Consider the following 20227-nt stretch of genomic DNA (forward strand, 5'->3'; position numbering starts at 1 on the left):
AAGGAGGGAAGGTTTCTACACACTACAAGCCCCTTCGCGGGCGGAGACTGCAGGTGGCGGAAGGGGAAAGCTTCGGAGTAGCGGAGTAGAGCACAGCAACAGGGGTGCGGAGGGCAAAGCGGAGAGATTCTGGCACAGAGGATCAGTGCCCTCAGGCACACACCAGCCCGAGAGGCTTGTCTGCTCGGCCGCCGTGGCGGGCGGGGCTGGGAGCTGAGGCTCCGGTATCGGCTTTCAGTCGGAGCGCAGGGAGAGGACTGGGGCTGGCGGCAGGAAGAGAGCCTGAAGGGGTTAGTGCACCACGGCTAGCCCGGAGGGAGTCCGGGGAAAGGGTCTGGAGCTGCCGAAGAGGCAAGAGACTTTTTTCCCTTTTGTTTCCTGGTGCGCGAGAGGGCATTAAGAGGGCTGCTTGGGGAAGCGCCGGAGACAGGCGCGAGCCGCGGGTAAGGCGCGGACCACGGAGACGGGCGTGGGACGCTGGGGCCGCCGCCGCCGCCGCCACGCGGGGCCTGAGTGCGAGCGCGGGTCACTGTCCGCCCCGCCTTCCGGGGGGCCTGTGCACCCCGCCACTGCCGGGGTCCCGGGACCCGGGGACGGCTTTCCCGGGAATGCGCACGGAGCGCCACGGGCTGCTGCAACGTCACGCCGGCCTCTGCCGCCGCAGGCCCGCCCCACACTGCGCGCCCCTCCCTCCCCTCTGCCTGAGTGAGCCAGAGGCCCCGAATCATCAGCTCCTTTAAACCCGTCCTGTCGGAGCGAAGAACGGACGCCCTCCGGCGACCTACGCGCAGAGGCGGGGCCAGGTCCAAGGCTGAGACCCGGGAGCTGTGAGAGCAGAGACAGGGAAATCTCTCTGTGCAGCCTCGGAGGCAGCGGATTAAAGCTCCACGGTCCATTTGATGTGCCCTGCGTCTGTGGAGTACATGAATGGACAGCGAATCATCCCAAATTGAGGAAGTGGACTTTGAGGACAAGATTTAAGACTTTCCCCCCTTTTCCTCTTTTTACAACGAATTATCCCAAATTAAGGAGGTGGACTTAGAGAGCAAGATTTCAGACTTCTCGCCCTTTTCCTCTTTTTACAACGAATTATCCCAAATTGAGGAGGTGGACTTGGAGAGCAAAATTTTTGATTTTTCCCCCTGCTCTCTTTTTGTGAATGTGTATGTGTAATCTTCTGTGTAAGATTCTCTCTGTATAGCTTTGCTTCCACCATATGTCCCAGGGTTCTAATGGTCCGTTTTTTTTTTTTTTTAATAATTACTTTTTAATTTTAATAACGCTACTACATTTCATACTTTATTCTATTTTACTTTACCTGCTCTTTCTTTTTTTCCTACCTTCCCTTCCTCCCTCCGCTCCTCCTTTCCTTCTTTCTTTTTCTTTCCTCCCTCCCTCCCTCCCACCCTTCTTCTTTCCACTTACTTTTTCTTTCCTTCCTCCCTCCCTCCCTCCTGTCTTTCTTTCTTTCCTTCCTCCTTCCCTCCCTCCCTTCTTCCATTCACTCTTCCTTTTGCTTTCATTCCTCCCTCCCTCCCTCCTTTCTTTCCTTCTCTCTTTCCATCCTTCCTCCCTCCATCCCTCCTTTCTTTCTTTCTTCCTTCCTTCCTTCCTTCCCTTCTTCCTTTCTTTCCCTCTCTCTTTCTTTCTTCTACTAATTCTTTCTTTCTGCTTTTTCTCCCTGTTATTCTGAGCCGGGTGGATGAAAGGCTCTTGGTGCTGCAGCCAGGAGTCAGTGCTGTGCCTCTGAAGTGGGAGAGCCAACTTCAGGACACGGGTCCACAAGAGACCTCCCAGCTCCACATAATATCAAGCAGCGAAAATCTCCCAGAGATCTCCATCTCAACACCAGCACCCAGCTTCACTCAACGACCAGCAAGCTACAGTGCTGGTCACCCTATGCCAAGCAACTAGCAAGACAGGAACACAACACCACCCATTAGCAGAGAGCCTACCTAAAAACATAATAAGGCCACAGGCACCCCAAAACACACCACCAGACGTGGACCTGTCCACCAGAAACACAAGATCGAGCCTCAACCACCAGAACACAGGCATTAGTCCCCCCCACCAGGAAGCCTACACAACCAACTGAAACAAGCTTAGCCACTGGGGACAGACACCAAAAACAACGGGAACTACGAACCTGCAGCCTGCAAAAAGGAGACCCCAAACACAGTAACATAAGCAAAATGAGAAGACAGAGAAACACACAGCAGGTGAAGGAGCAAGATAAAAACCTACCAGACTTAACAAATGAAGAGGCAATAGGCAGTCTACCTGAAAAATAATTCAGAATAATGATAGTAAAGCTGATCCAAGATTCTATTTCCAAGATCCATAATCCTGGAAATAGAATAGACAAAATGCAAGAAACAGTTAACAAGGACCTAGAAGAATTAAAGATGAATCAAGCATCGATTAAAAACACAATAAATGAAATGAAACATACTCTAGATGGGATCAATAGCAGAATAACTGAGGCAGAAGAACAGATAAGTGAGGTGGAAGATAAAAGAGTGGAAATAACTGATGCAGAGCAAAATAAAGAAAAAAGAATGAAAAGAACAGAGGACAGTCTCAGAGACCACTGGGACAATATTAAACGCACCAACATTCGAATTATAGGGGTTCCAGAAGAAGAAGAGAAAAAGAAAGGGACTGAGAAAATATTTGAAGAGATTATAGTAGAAAACTTCCCTAATATGGGAAAGGAAATAGCTAATCAACTCCAGGAGGCACAGAGAGTCCCATACAGAATAAATCCAAGGAGAAATACGCCAAGACACATATTAATCAAACTGTCAAAAACTAAACACAAAGAAATCATATTAAAAGCAGCAAGGGAAAAACAACAAATAACACACAAGGGAATCCCCGTCAGGTTAACAGCTGATCTCTCAGCAGAAACTCTACAAGCCAGAAGGGAGTGGCAGGACATAATTAAAGTGATGAAGGAGAAAAACCTGCAACCAAGACTACCCTATCCAGCAAGGATCTCATTCAGATGTGATGGAGAAATGAAAACCTTTACAGACAAGCAAAAGCTAAGAGAGTTCAGCACCACCAAACCAGCTTTACAACAAATGCTAAAGGAACTTCTCTAGGCAAGAAACACAACAGAAGGAAAATACCTACAATAACGAACCAAAAACAATTAAGGAAATGGGAATAGGAACATACATATCGCTAATTACCTTAAATGTTAATGGACTAAATGCTCCCACCAAAAGACACAGATTGGCTGAATGGATACAAAAACAAGACCCATATATATGCTGTCTACAAGAGACCCACTTCAGACCTAGAGACACATACAGATTGAAAGTAAGGGGATGGAAAAAGATATTCCATACAAATGGAAATCAAAAGAAAGCTGGAGTTGCAATTCTTATATCAGACAAAATAGACTTTAAAATAAAGACTATTAGAAGAGACAAAGAACGACACTACATAACGATAAAGGGATCGATCGAAGAAGAAGATATAACAATTGTAAATATTTATACACCCAACATAGGAGCACCACAATACATAAGGCAAATACTAACAGCCATAAAAGGGAAAATTGACAGTAACACAATCATAGTAGGGGACTTTAACACCCCAGTTTCACCAATAGACAGATCATCCAAAATGAAAATAAATAAGGAAACACAAGCTTTAAATGACACATTAAACAAGATGGACTTAGTTGATATTTATAGGACATTCCATCCAAAAACAAGAAAATACACATTTTTCTCAAGTGCTCATGGAACATTCTCCAGGATAGATCATATCTTGGCTCACAAATCAAGGCTTGGTAAATTTAAGAAAATTGAAATTGTATCAAGTATCTTTTCCAACCACAATGCTATGAGACTAGACATCAATTACAGGAAAAGATCTGTAAAAAATACAAACACATGGAGGCTAAACAATACACTACTCAATAACGACGTGATCACTGAAGAAATCAAAGAGGAAATTAAAAAATACCTAGAAACAAATGACAGTGGAGACACGACGACCCAAAACCTATGGGACGCAGCAAAAGCAGTTCTAAGGGGGAAGTTTATAGCAATACAATCCCACCTTAAGAAACAGGAAACATTTCGAGTAAACAACCTGACCCTGCACCTAAAGCAATGAGAGAAATAAGAACAAAAAACCCCCAAAGTTAGCAGAAGGAACGAAATCATAAAGATCAGATCAGAAATAAATGAAAAAGAAATGAAGGAAACGATAGCAAAGATCAACCAAACTACAAGCTGGTTCTTTGAGAAGATAAACAAAATTGACAAACCATTAGCCAGACTCGTCAAGAAAAGAAGGGAGAAGACTCAAATCAATAGAATTAGAAATGAAAAAGGAGAAGTAACAACTGACACTACAGAAATACAAAAGATCATGAGAGATTACTCTAAGCAACACTATGCCAATAAAATGGACAACCTGGAAGAAATGGACAAATTCTTAGAACTGCACAACCTGCCAAGACTGACTCAGGAAGAAATAGAAGATATGAATAGACCAATCACAAGCACTGAAATTGAAACTGTGATTAAAAATTTTCCAACAAACAAAAGCCCAGGACCAGAGGGCTGCACAGGTGAATTCTATCAAACATTTAGAGAAGAGCTAACACAAATCCTTCTCAAACTCTTCCAAACAATATCAGAGGAAGGAACACTCCCAAACTCATTCTACGAGGCCACCATCACCTTGATACCAAAACCAGGCAAGGATGTCACAAAGAAAGAAAACTACAGGCCAATATCACTGATGAACATAGATGCAAAAATCCTCAACAAAATACTAGCAAACAGAATCCAACAGCACATTAAAAGGATCATACGCCATGATCAAGTGGGGTTTATTCCAGGAATGCAAGGATTCTTCAATATATGCAAATCAATCAATGTGATACACCATATTAACAAGTTGAAGGAGAAAAACCATATGATCATCTCAATAGATGCAGAGAAAGTTTTCGACAAAATTCAACACCCATTTATGATAAAAACCCTGCAGAAAGTAGGCATAGAGGGAACTTTCCTCAATATAATAAAGGCCATATATGACAAACCCACGGCCAACATTGTCCTCAATGGTGAAAAACTGAAACCATTTCCACGAAGATCAGGAACAACACAAGGCTGCCCACTCTCACCACTCTTATTCAACCTAGTTTTGGAAGTTTTAGCCACAGCAATCAGAGAAGAAAAGGAAATAAAAGGAATCCAAATTGGAAAAGAAGAAGTAAAGCTGTCACTGTTTGCAGATGACATGATACTATACATAGAGAATCCTAAAGATGCTACCGAAAAACTACTAGAGCTAAACAATGAATTTGGTAAAGTAGCAGGATACAAAATTAATGCACAGAAATCTCTGGCATTCCTGTACACTAATGATGAAAAATCTGAAACTGAAATCAAGAAAACACTCCCATTTACCATTGCAACAAAAAGAATAAAATATCTAGGAATAAACCTACCTAAGGAGACAAAAGACCTGTATGCAGAAAATTATAAGACACTGATGAAAGAAATTAAAGATGATACAAATAGATGGAGAGATATCCCATGCTCCTGGATTGGAAGAATCAATATTGTGAAAATGACTCTACTACCCAAAGCAATCTACAGATTCAATGCAATCCCTATCAAACTACCACTGGCATTTTTCACAAAATTAGAACAAAAAATTTCACAATTTGTTTGGTAAAACAAAAGACCCCGAATAGCCAAAGCAATCTTGAGAACGAAAAATGGAGCTGGAGGAATCAGGCTCCCTGACTTCAGACTATACTACAAAGCTACAGTAATTAAGACAGTGTGGTACTGGCATAAAAACAGAAAGATAGATCAGTGGATCAGGATAGAAAGCCCAGAGATAAACCCACGCACATATGGCCAACTTATCTTTGATAAAGGAGGCAGGAATGTACAGTGGAGAAAGGACAGCCTCTTCAATAAGTGGTGCTGAGAAAACTGGACAGGGACATGTAAAAATATGAGATTAGATCATTCCCTAACACCATACACAAAAATAAGCTCAAAATGGATTAAAGACCTAAATGTAAGGCCAGAAACTGTCAAACTCTTAGAGGAAAACATAGGCAGAACACTCTATGACATAAATCACAGCAAGATCCTTCTGGACCCACCTCCTAGAGAAATGGAAATAAAAACAAAGATAAACAAATGGGACCTAATGAAACTTCAAAGCTTTTGCACAGCAAAGGAAACCATAAACAAGACCAAAAGACAACCCTCAGAATGGGAGAAAATATTTGCAAATGAAGCAACTGACAAAGGATTAATCTCCAAAATTTATAAACAGCTCATGCAGCTCAATAGCAAAAAAACAAACAACCCAATCCAAAAATGGGCAGAAGACTTAAATAAGCATTTCTCCAAAGAAGATATACAGACTGCCAACAAACACATGAAAGAATGCTCAACATCATTAATCATTAGAGAGATGCAAATCAAAACTACAATGAGATATCATCTCACACCAGTCAGAATGGCCATCATCAAGAAATCTAGAAACAATAAATGCTGGAGAGGGTGTGGAGAAAAGGGAACACTCTTGCACTGCTGGTGGGAATGTGAATTGGTACAGCCACTATGGAGAACAGTATGGAGGTTCCTTAAAACACTAAAAATAGAACTACCATATGACCCAGCAATCCCACTACTAGGCATATACCCTGAGAAAACCATAATTCAAAAAGAGACATGTACCAAAATGTTCATTGCAGCTCTATTCACAATAGCCCGGAGCTGGAAACAACCTAAGTGTCCATCATCGGATGAATGGATAAAGAAGATGTGGCACATATATACAATGGAATATTACTCAGCCATAAAAAGAAACGAAACTGAGCTATTTGTAATGAGGTGGATAGACCTAGAGTCTGTCATACAGAGTGAAGTAAGTCAGAAAGAGAAAGACAAATACCATATGCTAACACATATATATGGAATTTAAAAAAAAAATGTCATGAAGAACCTAGGGGTAAAACGGGAATAAAGACACAGACCTACTTGAGAATGGACTTGAGGATATGGGGAGGGGGAAGGGTAAGCTGTGACAAAGCGAAAGAGAGGCATGGACTTATATACACTACCAAACGTAAGGTAGATAGATAGTGGGAAGCAGCCGCAGAGCACAGGGAGATCAGCTCGGTGCTTTGTGACCGCCTGGAGGGGTGGGATGGGGAGGGTGGGAGGGAGGGAGATGCATGAGGGAAGGGATGTGGGAACAGATGTATATGTATGACTGATTCACTTTGTTATAAAGCAGAAACTAATAAAAATAAATAAATAAATAAATAAAAATGTTCAGTTAAAAAGATGTGGAAATACATTCTTTATAGTAGAAGAGCTAGAAATATACCAGAGAGAAGTGAATACTATCTACATAAATATTTTTATGTGACTGTTCTTAGTAGCATTATTCATAATAGCCAAAAGAAGAAAACTATCCAATTGTCTATCAATTTATGAATAAATAAATTTATGGAGAAACAAAATCTGATATAACCATAAAATTAAATACTATTCAGCAATAAAAGAAATGAACTATGGTACAAACCACAACATAAATATCTTCAAAAACATTATGCTAAATGGTAGTAATCAAGTGCAAAGGACTACACATTGGAAATTCCATTTATATGAAATGTCTAGGAAAGGAATATATGTATATGTGTATATATATATATATATATATATATATATATATATATATATATATATATATATATATCAGCAGAAAAAATATTAGTTATTAACCTTGCGATGGGGACAGAATGGAATTTGGCTGCAAACAGTTAAGATGTATCTTTTGGGGATGATGAAAATGTCCTAAAACTTGATTGTGGTAATGATCACACAACTCTATCAAATAAAAGATTTGATACAAATTTGTACAAATAAAATGTGTGAATTTCATGGTATATTAAGCTATTTTAAAAGGTTATTTTGAAGGGAATTCAGATATATTTATGATTTAATTTTTCATATATGTATCTATTTTAATTACTAAATGGAGACCTTTGGAACTTTAAGATCCATTTAATTTTCATTATTTGAGTCCTTCTCTGGGATGCTTCAGTGTTTCTGGAACACATTACAGATCTTCAAAATATTCTGTTAAATAATTTTAAATATAAATTATATACATTTCTAGTCTGACAACTTAGGATTTACCATGGTAGTAATGCTCAATTCTATCTCCAAGCCCCAAATAATATAGCAATAAGTATATGCAAATAAACAGAAAAGAAGATCATATACCTGAACAGAGGATTGAGAAAGAGGTTCTACTGAATGTAGTATAGAGGGATTGAGTTAATTGTGAATTATGACAATTTATTTCACATGTCCCCCCCACCCCCACCTTTGAACAGCCATGACATAGACATTCAAGAAAAAGAATAATACAGTCTTCAGCTGATTCAAACCAGTGATACCAAAAGACTAATTATCTGTATTTATACACAGGATAACTATAATCTTAAGTAACCAGAGTTACTCCTACACCTTCTATTTTCTTTTCCTTACCCATCCTCGTCTCTATTTATAGATTCATGTGGAGTCCACCATACTTAAATCAAAACGTGTTCTGTTGCATGGTAATTGAATTGTGATACATAAACTGCCTTTAGAAAAAAATATTGTGGGCTTCCCTGGTGGCGCAGTGGTTGAGAGTCTGCCTGCTGATGCAGGGGACACGGGTTCATGCCCCAGTCTGGGAAGATCCCACATGCCACGGAGCGGCTGGGCCCGTGAGCCATGGCCACCGATCCTGCGCGTCCGGAGCCTGTGCTCCGCAATGGGAGAGGCCACAACAGTGAGAGGCCCGCATACCGCAAAAAAAAAAAAAAAAAAAATATTGTATATGGGTCAAGGAGTCATGAAAAGCATTGTAAATTGGAGTCAGGATTTCCAACAGTCTCTTCTGTTGTAAAAAAGCAAAGAAACATAGAGTAGTTTTGACTTTCTAGTCTAGCAAGGATAAACATAAAAACCTGATAACTGGGAAGACAAGAATGTATTTATTCATGTAGAATCCCATTAAGTAAAATTATCTTAGATCAAAATTATTCTTTATACTCAACACTTAACCTCCTGTCAAAGCCTAACAAGTAGAAATTAAAATATTTTAGAGTCTTTTTTATTCAATGTGTTAACAAATATTGGTCTCAAATAAATCTATGTTTGATCACGGATTAGGAAAAAGAACAAATCCCAAAGCAACATGGTATAAAACACGACGGCGTGGGCGATTCTTCCTGTGGCAGTGCAGGTATGAGGAGGTGGCTCACAAGGGTGAAGCGTTTAGGTGTGTGGCCTCTCAACTCTCATTGGGTGATGTAACACAGACCTTAGAGCCAGATTTGCTGGGTTTGTAAGCCAGCCCCAACTTTTAAGCACTCTATGGCTTTGGGCAACTCAGGTAGCATGAAACTCATCAGCACAGAGAGAAAGTTTCACTGAAAACTCACTGCAGAGTGGTGGGGGAAGCCAGATTCCACAATGGCAGCAGCAGGGTTCATGGTAAGAATCAAGGCTTGCAGGCCACACCAGGCGGTCTCTTCTTCCTGCAGCTTGTAGAGACTCAGGCTTAAGTGCTGTTTCAAGCACACAACCTTGAGAGAGTAAGCTGTTTGTGATACGATCTCTACCAAATCCATGACTGAACACAGTGAAGACCTCTATATAAACATTTAAGATTCTGGCAGCATATGCAGAGACCTAATCTTTTAGCCATCGGCTGTTGGAGACAGCCTCATAGACAAAGTACTACCAAGTCAGCCTGTTCTATCTGAAGAGTTATTGCAGACCCTCATCATCTGACTTCATAATGGAGACTGCCACATTCATTGCCATGTGGCTGACAGGGCCTTGGTGCTCCAGTCGGGTGGCAGGCCTGAGACTGTAAGGGGGGAGAGCCGAGTATAGTACATTGGACAACCAGAGACCTCCTGGCCCCACATAATATCAATCAGCAAGAGCTCTCCCAGAGATATCAGTCTCAACTCTAAGACCCAGTTCTATCCAATGACCAGCAAGATCTAGTGCAGCACACCCCATGCCAAACAACTAGCAAAACAGGAACACAGGCCCACCCATTAGAAGAGAGGCTGCCTAAAATCATACTAAGTCCACAGACACCCCAAAACACACCACCGAACTCAGCCCTAGCCAACAGAAAGTAAAGATCCAGTCTCATCGACCAGAACACAGGCACCAGTCCCCTCCACCAGGAAGCCTACACAACCCACTGAAACAACACTACCCACTGGGGGAAGACACCAAAAACAATGGGAGCTATGAACTTGGACCCTGCGAAAACGAGACTCCAAACACAGTAAGTTGAGCAAAATGAGAAGGCAGAGAAATACACAACAGATGAATGAGCAAGGTGAAAACACACCAGACCAAACAAATGAAGAGGAAATAGGCAGTCTACCTGAAAAAAGATTCAGAGTAATAATAGTAAAGGTTATCCAAAATTTTGGAAATAGACTGGAGAAAATACAAGAAATGTTTAACAAGGACCTAGAAGAACTAAAGAGCAAAAAAGCAATGATGAACAACACAATAAATGAAATTTAAAATTCCCTAGAAGGAATCAATAGCAGAATAACTGAGGCAGAAGAACGATAAGTGATCTGGAAGATAATATAGTGGAAATAACTACCACAGAGCAGAATAAAGAAGAAAGAATGGATTTCAGAGAGCTTCCAGGTTGGTGAAGCAGAATGCCTCTACATGCCACCATGCTGGGCTCCAAACTCCAAGAGGACTGAAATTTCTTTGTTCTCAACCTCACCCTATGAATCTCTTCATCTGGCTGTTGATTCCTGTGCTTTAATATCCTCAGTAATAAAGCACTCATCTGCATTTGGGATCTCAGTTCCACCACCAGGGATTGAAACCAGGCTACAGCAGTGAAAGTGCTGGATCCTAACCACTAGACCACCAGCCATGTGGAGGACAGGCTCCTGGTGCTCCAGCCAGGTGTCAGGACTGTGCCACTGAGGTGGGAGACCCCACTTTAGCACATTGGTCCACAAGAGACCTCCAAGCTCCATGTAATAACAAATGGCAAAAATCTCCCAGAGATCTCCATCTCAACGTCAAGACCCAGCTCCACTCACGACCAGCAAGCTACAGTGTTGGACACCCTATGCCAAGCATCTAGCAAGACAGTAACAAAACCCCATCCATCAGCACAGAGGCTGTCTAAAATCATAATAAGGCCACAGACAACCCAAAACACACCACCAGACGTGGACCTGCCCACCAGGAGGACAAGATCCAGCCTCTTCCACCAGAACACAGGCACTAGTCTCCTCCAACAGGAAGCCCACACAACCCACTGAACCGACCTTAACCACTGGAGACAGACACCAAAAACAATGGGAATTACGAACCTGCAGCCTGCGAAAAGGAGACCCCAAACACAGTAAGTTAAGCAAAATGAGAAGACAGAGAAACACACAGCAGATGAAGGAACAAGTCAAAAACCCACCAGACCTAAAAAATGATGAGGAAACAGGCAGTCTACCTGAAAAAGAATTCAGAATAATGGGAGTAAAGATCATCCAAAATCTTGGAAATAGAAATGGAGAAAATAAAAGAAACATTTAAAAAGGACCTAAAGGAACTAAAGAGCAAACAAACAGTGATGAACAACACAATCAATGAAATTAAAAATACTCTAGAAGGGATCAATAGCAGAATAACTGAGGCAGAAGAATGGATGAGTGACCTGGAAAATAAAATAGTGGAAATAACTACCACAGAGCACAATACAGAAAAGAATGAAAAGAATTGAGGACAAACTCAGAGACCTCTGGGACAAAATTAAATGCACCAACATTCAAACTATAGGGGTCCGAGAAGAAGAAGAGAAAAAGAAAGTTACTGAGAAAATATTTGAAGAGATTGTAGTTGAAAACTTCCCTAACATGGGATAGGAAATAGTCAATCAGGTCCAGGAAGCACAGAGAGTCCCATACACAATAAATCCAAGGAGAAACATGTCAAGACACATATTAATCAAACTATCAAAAATTAAGTACAAAGAAAAAAATATTGAAAGCAGCGAGGGAAAAACAATAAATAATATACAAGTGAATCCACATAAGGTTAACAGCTGATCTTTCAGCAGAAACTCTGCAAGCCAGAAGGGATTGGGGGGACATATTTAAAATGATGAAAGGGAAAAACCTACAACGAAGATTACTCAAACCAGCAAGGATCTCATTCAGATTCAACAGAGAAATCAAAATCTTTACAGACAAGCAAAAGCTAAGAGAATTCAGCACCACCAAAGCAGCTTTACAACAAATGCTAAAGAAAATTCTCCAGGCAGGAAACACAAGAAATGGAAAAGACCTACAATAATAAACCCAAAACAATTAAGAAAATTGTAATAGGAACATATGTATCAATAATTACCTTAAGTGTAAATGGATTAATTACTCCAACCAAGAGACATAGACTGGCTGAATGGATACAAAAACAAGACCCATATATATGCTATCTACAAGAGACCCACTTCAGACCTAGGTACACATACAGACCGAAAGTGAGGGGATGGAAAAAGATATTCCATGCAAATGGAAATCAAAAGAAAGCTGGAGTAGCAATTCTCATATCAGACAAAGTAGACTTTAAAACAAAGACAATTACAAGAGACAAAGAAGGACACTGCATAAAGATCAAGGGATCAATCCAAGAAGAAGATATAACAATTGTAAATATTTATGCACCCAACATAGGAGCACCTCAATACATAAGGCAAATGCTAACAGCCATAAAAGGGGAAATCAACATTAACACAATCATAGTAGGGGACTTTAACACCTCACTTTCACCAATGGACCGATCATTCAAAATGAAAATAAATAATGAAACACAAGCTTTAAATGATACATTAAACAAGATGGACTTAATTGATATTTATAGTACATTCCATCTGAAAACAACAGAATAAACATTCTTCTCAAGTGCTCATGGAACATTCTTCAGGAGAGATCATATCTTGGGTCACAAATCAAGCTTTGGTACATTTAAGAAAATTGAAATCATATCAAGTATCTTTTCTGACCACAACGCTATGAGACTAGGTATCAATTACAGGAAAAAATCTGTAAGAAATACAAAGACATGGAGGCTAAACAACACACTACTTAATAACCCAGAGATTACTGAAGAAATCAAAGAGGAAATAAAAAAAATACCTAGAAACAAATGACAATGAAAACACACAACAACCCAACACTTATGGGTTGCAGCAAAAGAAGTTCTAAGAGGGAAGTTTATAGCTATACAAGCCTACGTTAAGAAACAAGAAACATCTCAAATAAACAACCTAACCTTACACCTAAAGCAATTAGAGAAAGAAGAACAAAAAATCCCCAAAGTTAGCACAAGGAAAGAAATCATAAAGATCAGACTAAAAATAAATGAAAAAGAAATGAAAGAAATGATTAAAAAGATCAATAAAAGTAAAAGCTGGTTCTTTGAGAAGATAAACAAAATTGATAAACCATTAGCCAGACTAAGCATTAAAAAACGGGAGAAGACTCGAACAACGGACTGAGTTACTTCCGGGAGACAATGGGAGGGTAGAGAATTATCTGCGTTTAGCGGGTCTCTCTGTCTTCCTAAGTATTTGATCATCCCGCAGCCAAGGGAGCTGGACACGAGAGTACTTAGTAACATCTTCACTGCCGGAACAGGCTGCTTTAGGCTCCCCGATGACCATGTCTATGGATTTTAAAACTTATGTAGATCAGGCATGCAGAGCTGCTGAGGAATTTGTCAATATTTACTATGAGACAATGGACAAAAGAAGATGGGCACTAACCAGGCTGTATCTGGACAAGACCACTTTAATATAAAATGGAAATGTTGTAACAGGGCTGGAAGCCCTAACTAATTTTTTTGACATGTTGCCTTCTCGTGAGTTTCAGATCAATATGCTAGATTGCCAGCCAGTTCATGAGCAGGTTACTCAGGCCCAGACTACAGTTCTTGTGGTGACCAGTGGAACTGTGAAGTTTGATGGAAACAGACAACACTACTTCAACCAGACCTTCCTGCTGACTGCTTAGTCTACTCCTAACAATACAGTGTGGAAGATTGCAAGTGACTGCTTCCATTTTCAAGATTGGGCTAGGGACTTTGGGAAGATGGTGGAAGAGTAAGACGCGGAGGTCACCTTCCTCCCCACAGATACATCAGAAATTCATCTACACGTGGAACAATTCCTACAGAACACCTACTGAACGCTGACAGAAGACCTCAGACCTCCCAAAAGGCAAGAAACTCCCCACGTACCTGGGTAGGGCAAAAGAAAAAAGAATAAACAGAGACAAAAGAAAAGGGACAGAACCTGCACCAGTGGGAGGGAGCTGTGAAGGAGGAAAGGTTTCCACATACTAGGAAGCCCCTTCGCGGGCGGAGACTGCGGGGGGCGGAGGGGGAAAGCTTTGGAGTAGCGGAGGAGAGCACAGCAACAGGGGTGCAGAGGGCAAAGCGGAGAGATTCCCGCACAGAGGACCGGTGCCGACCAGCACTCACCAGCACGAGAGGCTTGTCTGCTCGGCCACCGGGGCGGGCAGGGCTGGGAGCTGAGGCTCGGGTTTCGGGTTTCGGTCAGAGCGCAACGAGAGGACTGGGGTTGGTGGCGTGAGCATAGCCTGAAGGGGTTAGTGCACCACGGCTAGCTGGGAGGGAGTCCGGGAAAAAGTCTGGAGCTGCCGAAGAGGCAAGAGACTTTTTCTTCCCTCTTTCTTTCTTGGTGCGCGAGGAGAGTGGATTAAGAGCACTGTTTAAAGGAGTTCCAGAGACGGGCGCGAGACGTGGCTAAAAGCGCGGACCCTAGAGACAGGCGTAGGATGCTGGAGCTGCTGCTGCGCCACCAAGAGGCCTCTGTGCGAGTGCAGGTCACAGTCCACGCCCCATTTCTGGGGAGCCTGTGCAGCCCGCCACTGCTGGGGCCCCGGGATCCAGGGACGGCTTCCCCGGGAGGACGCACGGCGCGCCTCGGGCTGGTGAAATGTCACGTCATGCCGGCCTCTGCCGCCACAGGCTCGCCCCGCACTCCTTGCCCCTCCCTCCCCCCCCAACCCGGCCTGAGTGAGCCAGAGCCCCCGAAGCAGCTGCTCCTTTAACCCAGTCCTGTCTGAGCGAAGAACGGACGCCCTCCGGGGACCTACAAGCAGAGGCGGGGCCAAATCCAAAACTGAGACCCGGGAGCTGTGAGAATAAAGAAGAGAAAGGGAAATCTCTCCCAGCAGCCTCAGAAGCAGCGGATTAAAGATCCACAATCAACTTGTACCCTGCATCTGTGGAATACATGAATAAACAACGAATCATCCCAAATTGAGGAGGTGGACTTTGAGAACAAGATATATGATTTTTTCCCCTTTTCCTCTTTTTACAGCGAATTATCCCAAATTGAGGAGGTGGACTTTGAGAGCAAGATTTACGGTTTTTTTCCTCTGGTTCTCTTTTTGTGAAAGTAAGTGTATGTGTATGCTTCTGTGTGAGATTTTGTCTATATAGCTTTGCTTCCACCACTTGTCCCAGGGGTCTACCCGTCTGTTTTTTTTTCTCTTGCTTTTTTTTTGTTTTTTGTTTTGTTTTGTTTTGTTTTTAATTTTTAATTTTTTTAATAATTTTTTATTTTAATAACGCTATTATATTTTATCATACTTTATCCTATTTTACATTATCTTTCTCTTTTTCCTACCTTCCCTCCTTCCTCACTCCCTCCCTCCCCTCCTCGCTCCTTTCTTTCTTTCTTTCTTTTTCTCTTTCTTTCTTTCCTTCCTCCCTCCCTCCTTTCCTTCTGTCTTTCTTTCCTTCCTCCCTCCTTTCTTTCTTTCTTTCTTTCTTTCTTCTACTAATTCTATCTTTCTAATTTTTCTCCTTTTATACTGAGCCAGGTGGATGAAAGGCTCTTGGTGCTGCAGCCAGGAGTCAGTGCTGTGCCTCTGAGGTGGGAGAGCCAAGTTCAGGACACTGGTCCACAAGAGACCTCCCAGCTCCACGTAATATCAAATGGCGAAAATCTCCCAGAGATCTCCATCTCAACACCAGCACCCAGCTTCACTCAATGACCAGCAAGCTACAGTGCTGGTCACCCTATGCCAAGCAACTAGCAAGACAGGAACACAACGCCACCCATTAGCAGAGAGGCTGCCTAAAAACATAATAAGGCCACAGACACCCCAAAACACACCACCAGACGTGGACCTGTCCACCAGAAAGACAAGATCGAGCCTCATCCACCAGAACACAGGCACTACTCAGCTCCACCAGGAAGCCTACACAAGCCACTGAAACAACCTTACCCACTGGGGAGAGACACCAAAAACAACGGGAACTACGAATCTGCAGCCTGCAAAAAGGAGACCACAAACACAGTAAGATAAGCAAAATGAGAAGACAGAAAAACACACAACAGGAGAAGGAGCAAGGTAAAAACCCACCAGACTTCACAAATGAAGAGGAAATAGGCAGTCTACCTGAAAAAGATTTCAGAATAATGAGAGTAAAGGTGATCCAAAATCTTGGAAATAGAATAGACAAAATGCAAGAAACAGTTAACAAGGACCTAGAAGAACTAAAGATGAATCAAGCAATGATTAAAAACACAATAAATGAAATGAAAAATACTCTAGATGGGATCAATAGCAGAATAACTGAGGCAGAAAAACGGATAAGTGATGTGGAAGATAAAATAGTAGAAATAACTGCTGTAGAGCAGAATAAAGAAAAAAAATGAAAAAAACTGAGGACAGTCTCAGAGACCTCTGGGACAACATTAAATGCACTAACATTCGAATTATATGGGTTCCAGAAGAAGAAGAGAAAAAGAAAGGGACTGAGAAAACATTTAAAGAGATTACAGTTGAAAACTTCCCTAATAAGGGAAAGGAAATAGTTAATCAAGTCCAGGAAGCACAGAGGGTCCCATACAGAATAAATCCAAGGAGAAATACACCAAGACACATATTAATCAAACTGCCAAAAATTAAACACAAAGGAAACATATTAAAAGAAAGAAGGGGGCCTCCCTGGTGGCACAGTGGTTGAGAGTCCACCTGCCGATGCAGGGGATACGGGTTCGTGCCCCGGTCTGGGAGGATCCCATATGCTGCGGAGTGGCTGGGCCCGTGAGCCATGGCCTCTGGGCCTGCGCGTCCGGAGTCTCTGCTCCGCAGCGGGAGAGGCCACAACAGTGAGAGGCCCGCGTACTGCAAAAAGAAAAAAAAAAAAAAAAGAAAGAAGGGAAAAACAACAAATAACACGTAAGGGAATCCCCATCAGGTTAACAGCTGATCTCTCAGCAGAAACTCTACAAGCCAGAAGGGATTGGCAGGACATATTTAAAGTGATGAAGGAGAAAAACCTGCAACCAAGATTACTCTACCCAGCAAGGATCTCATTCAGATTTGATGGAGAAATTAAAACCTTTACAGAGAAGCAAAAGCTGAGAGAGTTCAGCACCACCAAACCAGCTTTACAACAAATGTTAAAGGAACTTCTCTAGGCAAGAAACACAACAGAAGGAAAATACCTATAATAACGAACCCAAAACAATTAAGGAAATGGGAATAAGAAAATACATATTGGTAATTACCTTAAATGTAAATGGACTAAATGCACCCACCAAAAGACACAGATTGGCTGAATGGATACAACAACAAGACCTATATATATGCTGTCTACAAGACACCCACGTCAGACCTAGAGACACATACAGACTGAAAGTAAGGGGATGGAAAATGTTGTTCCATGCAAATGGAAACCAAAAGAAAGCTGGAGCATCAATTCTCATATCAGACAAAATACACTTTAAAATGCAGACTATTAGAAGAGACAAAGAAGGACACTACATAATGATCACGGGATTGATCAAAGAAGAAGGTATAACAACTGTAAATATTTCTACCACAAGTGAGAATGAATTCTGTACCTGAAGAATTCTCTAGAGAACAAAGCTGTGAATGTGGGAACAGGCTGAAAAAGATTCGAACAAGGAAACAACACAAGATCCATCTTCGCATTCAGTGAACAGCAGAGCAAGGCTGTGACTGTGGATAAAGGGAGAGTCACAACACAACAGGAAATTCAGACACAACAGGAAACTCTGCAGAATGGGAAACTCTGGACTTGAAAGCAACTGCAAACAGAGAAAGAAACAAAGGCACAGAAACAGTGACAGGTGATTAACAAAGCTGAAGTTTTTGATAGGCATTGATTTCCCGATGAATACTTGCTCCAAAGCAAGGTCAGTGTAGAGGACTTAGTCAAGAGACTCAAGAAAGTTTCAGAAACGAACTCCTCAGAATTACTTTGTCAATGATTACAGATCTATATTCGCTGTAGAAAGACCCTATATACAAGAACCAGAATGCAGACTATATGGTACCTTTTCTTTTCTGGTTCACCCCATCCTCTTACATATGCCTCCAGAATAGCCCTGGTTTCTCCCTCCAGCTTCTCTGATATGGGCAGTAGCTATTAATCACTACCTCCCATATCTGAGTCCTAGGAGTTTTATCTATTATTCAATTAATTATGTGATCCACCTATAAGCTCAGTAGACTAGATCAGCGTAGTTATTTCAATCTCTTTTATCCATTTATATTAAGCGCTGAAATATGACAGCATCTCCAGGGTCTTTCTATCCTTCTTCAAGGCTAAAATGTTTGCCTTGATCTACATCCTTCCCACAGAAAACTTCAGTTCTTTATGCCACAGTTTTATACAATAGTTATAAAATTCTATGCAATTTAAACGTAAAATACCAAATTTTCCTACCACTCACTGTGCACAAAGATATATTCCTCCTTGAATTTTATGGAAAAATAGATTCCCTCACAAAAAAAAGGAGATTTTTTAAATGTTGAGAGCATAAAGATTCAAGACTGTTCTAAAAACTCCAAATAAAAATTGATATTCCTGAAAGATGCACTAAAAATTATTCTATCATTGTGTGTAGTTCCGTGAAACCTCTAGAGTAATGTAGACTGAATTTTGAGAAGGCTGTTCCTCCCTAGAAAAGAGGCAAATAATGATTTTCATCTTTTATTCTAATATTTAGGTAAATATAGGTTTTTACTAATATGGTATTTTTATAAACTTTATACTCAGTAATTAATAAATTAAGTATTAAAATATAATAAAAACAAAAAGGCAGTGATAGGGCTTCCCTGGTGGCGCAGTAGTTGAGAGTCCGCCTGCCAATGCAGGGGACGCGGGTTCGTGCCCCTGTCCGGGAAGATCCCACATGCCGCAGAGCAGCTGGGCCCGTGAGCCATGGCCGCTGAGCCTGCGCGTCCGGAGCCTGTGCTCTGCAACGGGAGAGGCCACAACAGTGAGAGGCCCGCGTACCACAAAAAAAAAAAAAAAGAAAAGGCAGTGATATCATGGCTTATATAGCATGAAACTATAGCTAGATAAATCATAAGTAAGCACCACTTATAGTGTCATAATAATACTGTTTCAAATGAACCTAAAACTCAGTTTGTGATACTTGGACAATGAACTAGCTAGGAGCCAGTGTTCTTCTTTTTTCCAGCAAAAATGACTGCATTCAAATTCTATTTCTTGTGGGATCAGTATGGGGTTTCCATATAAAATGCAGGATGCCCAGTTAATTTTAAATTCTGGCAAACAAAAATGACAGATTTACTATAAGAATGCCCTTAATATTGCATGGGACATACTTAGACTAAAAAATTATATTTGTTGTTTATCTGAAATTCAAATATAACTGGGTATCCTCTGTTCATATTTGTTAAATCTTATAACTCTAGACCACTGGTTTTCTACCAGTGCAGGAAAGGGTAGAAAACTCAAATTCCCATGGGCCCATATATTGGGAAGCTGGCTTTCCTATAATTAGCTGTCACATAAACTCAGACAATCAAATAGCCTGCTTATTCTACTATTAGTAAGGATTCTGTCATTAATTTCCATTATGGTGTGAGTATATAGGTCTCAACTATGGAATCAATTAAGCACTCCATGATTATGACTCCAGTATTTAATTCTGATATAACTGTATCCACCTATTATGTTAGAGAACTTAGTAAAGTACAAATAATACTTATCAATATTTACTTTAAATGTCAATGGACTAAAAGATCCAATCAAAAGACAAGAGTGACTGATTGGATTAAAAAACAAGA

General features: G+C 41.2%; 1 pseudogene across 1 annotated transcript; it reads left to right on the forward strand.

The window, feature by feature from the left end:
- The first annotated feature begins 13774 nt into the window (after positions 1 to 13774).
- On the forward strand, positions 13775 to 14224 carry LOC308612500 (NTF2-related export protein 2-like; annotated as a pseudogene). Its single transcript has one exon. The product of its transcript is annotated as an NTF2-related export protein 2-like (transcript).
- The last annotated feature ends 6003 nt before the right edge of the window (positions 14225 to 20227 follow it).

Source organism: Mesoplodon bidens, assembly GCF_964165515.1.
Source record: "Mesoplodon bidens genome assembly, chromosome: 2".
NCBI classification, from domain to species: domain Eukaryota; kingdom Metazoa; phylum Chordata; class Mammalia; order Artiodactyla; family Ziphiidae; genus Mesoplodon; species Mesoplodon bidens.